We start from the raw sequence: 5,252 nt of genomic DNA on the forward strand, positions 1-5,252 counted from the left end.
TGCCAAGCAACACAATAGGACCCCAGGCAGGGGGCCCTTTAAGTGCCCGATGTGCAAAGAAACAGAAAAGGACTCCAGGCATGGTCCCCTTTAAGTGCCTGACACTCCCAACAGTGAAGGACCCCAGTCGGGGGTCCCTTTAAGTGCCTGACATGCCAAGCAACAGAGAAGGACCCCCCCAACTTCAGGTGGGGGCCATTTAAGCACCTGACACATTGAGCAATAGGGAGGGACCCAACCAGGTGGGCCCTTTAAGTGCCTGATGCACCGAGCAACAAAAAAGGACCCCAACATGGGTGGCCATTTCAGCGCCTGATGCACTGAACAAAAGAGAAGGAGCCCAGCCAGGGGCACTAATAAGTGGCTGATGTGCCAAGTAACAGAGAACCACCCCCAGCCAGGGGCGCCCTTTAAGTGACTGACACGAAAAATAAGAGATGGATGCCAGCCAGTTTGGCCATTTAAGCGCTTGATGTTGCAAGCAACAGAGAAGGACCCCAAGCAGGGGGGCCCCTTAGGCCCCTGACACAGAGAGCAGTAGGGAAAGACCCAAACCAGGTTGGGGGTGGGCGGAAGGGGGCAGGCTTTAGTGCCTGATGCACCAAGCAACAAAAAAGGACCCCAACATGGGTGGCCATTTCAGCGCCTGATGCACTGAACAAAAGAGGAACCCAGCCAGGGGGCCCTTTAAGTGACTGACACGAAAAATAAGAGATGGATGCCAGCCAGTTTGGCCATTTAAGCGCTTGATGTTGCAAGCAACAGAGAAGGACCCCAAGCAGGGGGGCCCCTTATGCCCCTGATACAGAGAGCAGTAGGGAAGGACCCAAACCGGGTGCTGGGGGGTAGGGGGGGACGGGGGCAGGCTTTAGTGCCTGATGCACCAAGCAACAGATAAGGAACCCAGGGAATGTGGCCATTTAAGCTCCAGACACACCAAGCAACAGTGAAAACTCAAGCCAGGGGCGTCATTTAAGCACCTGGTGAACTGAGCAACAGAGAAGGACCCCAGTCAGAGGCCCTTTAAGTGCCTGACACGCCACGTAATAGAGAAGGACCTCAGCCAGGGTAGGCATTTAAGTGCCTGACACACGAAGCAATAGAGAAGGACCCTAGCTAGGGTGGCCATTTAAGTGCCTGTCCCTCCAAGCAACAGAGAAGGACTCCAACCACGGGGACCCTTTAAACACCTGACACACTGAGCAACAGAGAAGGACCCCAACGGGGTGGGCGGGGCCCTTAGGCACCTGACACATTGACCAACAGGGAACGTCCTCAGCCAGGGCGGCCCTTTAAATGCCTGATATGCCAAGCAACAGAGAAGGACCCCAGCCAGGGTGGCCTTTTAAGTGCCTGACGCACCAGGCCACAGAGAAGGACCCAGCCCAGGGTGGCCATTTAAAAGCCTGTCATGCCAAGCAACACAATAGGACCCCAGGCAGGGGGCCCTTTAAGTGCCCGATGTGCAAAGAAACAGAAAAGGACTCCAGGCACAGTCCCCTTTAAGTGCCTGACACTCCCAACAGTGAAGGACCCCAGTCGGGGGTCCCTTTAAGTGCCTGACATGCCCAGCAACAGAGAAGGACCCCCCCAACTTCAGGTGGGGCCATTTAAGCACGTGACACATTGAGCAATAGGGAGGGACCAACCAGGTGGGCCCTTTAAGTGCCTGATGCACCGAGCAACAAAAAAGGACCCCAACATGGGTGGCCATTTCAGCGCCTGATGCACTGAACAAAAGAGAAGGAGCCCAGCCAGGGGCACTAATAAGTGGCTGATGTGCCAAGTAACAGAGAAGCACCCCCAGCCAGGGGGCCCTTTAAGTGACTGACACGAAAAATAAGAGATGGATGCCAGCCAGTTTGGCCATTTAAGCGCTTGATGTTGCAAGCAACAGAGAAGGACCCCAAGCAGGGGGGCCCCTTAGGCCCCCTGACACAGAGAGCAGTAGGGAAAGACCCAAACCAGGTTGGGGGTGGGCGGAAGGGGGCAGGCTTTAGTGCCTGATGCACCAAGCAACAAAAAAGGACCCCAACATGGGTGGCCATTTCAGCGCCTGATGCACTGAACAAAAGAGGAAACCCAGCCAGGGGGCCCTTTAAGTGACTGACACGAAAATAAGAGATGGATGCCAGCCAGTTTGGCCATTAAGCGCTTGATGTTGCAAGCAACAGAGAAGGACCCCAAGCAGGGGGGCCCCTTATGCCCCTGATACAGAGAGCAGTAGGGAAGGACCCAAACCGGGTGCTGGGTGGGTAGGGGGGGGACGGGGGCAGGCTTTAGTGCCTGATGCACCAAGCAACAGATAAGGAACCGCAGGGAATGTGGCCATTTAAGCTCCAGACACACCAAGCAAACAGTGAAAACTCAAGCCAGGGGCGTCATTTAAGCACCTGGTGAACTGAGCAACAGAGAAGGACCCCAGTCAGAGGCCCTTTTAAGTGCTGACACGCCACGTAATAGAGAAGGACCTCAGCCAGGGTAGGCATTTAAGTGCCTGACACTACGAAGCAATAGAGAAGGACCCTAGCTAGGGGGCCATTTAAGTGCCTGTCCCTCCAAGCAACAGAGAAGGACTCCAACCATGGGGACCCTTTAACACCTGCACACTGAGCAACAGAGAAGGACCCCAACGGGGTGGGCGGGGCCCTTAGGCACCTGACACATTGACCAACAGGGAACGTCCTCAGCCAGGGCGGCCCTTTTAATGCCTGATATGCCAAGCAACAGAGAAGACCGCCAGCCAGGGTGGCCTTTAAGTGGCCTGACGCACCAGGCCACAGAGAAGGACCCCAGCCAGGGTGGCCATTTAAAAGGTCTGTCATGCCAAGCAACACAATAGGACCCCAGGCAGGGGCCCTTAAGTGCCCGATGTGCAAAGAAAACAGAAAAGGACTCCAGGCACTGGTCCCCCTTTAAAGTGCCTGAACACTCCCAACAGTTGAAGGACCCCAGTCGGGGGTCCCTTTAAGTGCCTGACATGCCCAGCAAACAGAGAAGGACAGCCCCCAAACCTTCAAGGTGGGGGCCATTTAAGCACCTGAACACACTTGAGCCAATAGGGAGGAGACCCCAACCAGGCCCCTGGGGCCGCTTTAAGCTGCCATGATGCACCGAGCAAAAAAAAGGACCCCAAGCATGGGTGCGCCATTTCCAGCGCCTGATGCACTGAACAAAAGTAGGAAGGAGCCCCGCCAGGGGCACTAATAAGTGGCTGATGTGCCAAGAACAGAGAAACCACCCCCAGCCAGGGGGCCCTTAAGTGACTGACACGAAAAATAAGAGACTGGATGCCAACCAGTTTGGCCATTTAAAGCCGCTTGAATGTGGCAAGCAACAGAGGAACGGACCCAAGCAGGGGGGCCCTTATGCCCCCTGATAACATGAGAGGCAGTAGGGAAGGACCCCAAACGGGTGTGGGGGGTAGGGGGGGGGAGCGCGGGCAGGCTTTAGTGCCTGATGCACCAAGCAACAGATAAGGGAACCCCAGGGAAATGTGGCCTTTAAGCTCCCAGACACACCCAAAGCAACAGTGAAAAACTCAGCCAGGGGGTCATTTAAGCACCTGGTGAACTGTAGCAACAGAGAAGGACCCCAGTCAGAGGCCTTTAAGTGCCTGACACGCCACGTAATAGAGAAGGACTCAGCCAGGTAGGCATTTAAGTGCTGACACACGAAGCAATAGAGAAGGACCCTAGCTAGGGTGGCCATTTAAGTGCCTGTCCCTCCAAGCAACAGAGAAGGACTCCAACCACGGGACCCTTTAAACACCTGACACACTGAGCAACAGAGAAGGACCCCAACGGGTGGGCGGGGCCTTAGGCACCTGACACATTGACCAACAGGGAACGTCCTCAGCCAGGGCGGCCCTTTAAATGCCTGATATGCCAAGCAACAAGAAGGACCCCAGCCAGGGTGGCCTTTTAAGTGCCTGACGCACCAGGCCACAGAGAAGGACCCCAGCCAGGGTGCCATTTAAAAGTCTGTCATGCCAAGCAACAAATAGGACCCCAGCCAGGGGCCCTTTAAGTGACTGACACGAAAAATAAGAGATGGATGCCAGCCAGTTTGGCCATTTAAGCGCTTGATGTTGCAAGCAACAGAGAAGGACCCAAGCAGGGGGGCCCTTAGGCCCCTGACACAGAGAGCAGTAGGGAAAGACCCAAACCAGGTTGGGGGTGGGCGGAAGGGGGCAGGCTTAGTGCCTGATGCACCAAGCAACAAAAAAGGACCCCAACATGGGTGGCCATTTCAGCGCCTGATGCACTGAACAAAAGAGGAACCCAGCCAGGGGCCCTTTAAGTGACTGACACGAAAAATAAGAGATGGATGCCAGCCAGTTGGCCATTTAAGCGCTTGATGTTGCAAGCAACAGAGAAGGACCCCAAGCAGGGGGGCCCCTTATGCCCCTGATACAGAGAGCAGTAGGGAAGGACCCAAACCGGGTGCTGGGGGGTAGGGGGGGGACGGGGCAGGCTTTAGTGCCTGATGCACCAAGCAACAGATAAGGAACCCAGGGAATGTGGCCATTTAAGCTCCAGACACACCAAGCACAGTGAAAAACTCAAGCCAGGGGCGTCATTTAAGCACCTGGTGAACTGAGCAACAGAGAAGGACCCCAGTCAGAGGCCTTTAAGTGCCTGACACGCCACGTAATAGAGAAGGACCTCAGCCAGGGTAGGCATTTAAGTGCCTGACACACGAAGCAATAGAGAAGGACCCTAGCTAGGGTGGCCATTTAAGTGCCTGTCCCTCCAAGCAACAGAGAAGGACTCCAACCACGGGGACCCTTTAAACACCTGACACACTGAGCAACAGAGAAGGACCCCAACGGGGTGGGCGGGGCCCTTAGGCACCTGACACATTGACCAACAGGGAACGTCCTCAGCCAGGGCGGCCCTTTAAATGCCTGATATGCCAAGCAACAGAGAAGGACCCCAGCCAGGGTGGCCTTTTAAGTGCCTGACGCACCAGGCCACAGAGAAGGACCCCAGCCAGGGTGGCCATTTAAAAGCCTGTCATGCCAAGCAACACAATAGGACCCCAGGCAGGGGGCCCTTTAAGTGCCCGATGTGCAAAGAAACAGAAAAGGACTCCAGGCACGGTCCCCTTTAAGTGCCTGACACTCCCAACAGTGAAGGACCCCAGTCGGGGGTCCCTTTAAGTGCCTGACATGCCCAGCAACAGAGAAGGACCCCCCAACTTCAGGTGGGGGCCATTTAAGCACCTGACACATTGAGCAATAGGGAGGG

The sequence above is a fragment of the Bos taurus genome, chromosome 23 (genome assembly GCF_002263795.3).
Source record: "Bos taurus isolate L1 Dominette 01449 registration number 42190680 breed Hereford chromosome 23, ARS-UCD2.0, whole genome shotgun sequence".
Classification (NCBI taxonomy): Eukaryota; Metazoa; Chordata; class Mammalia; order Artiodactyla; family Bovidae; genus Bos; species Bos taurus.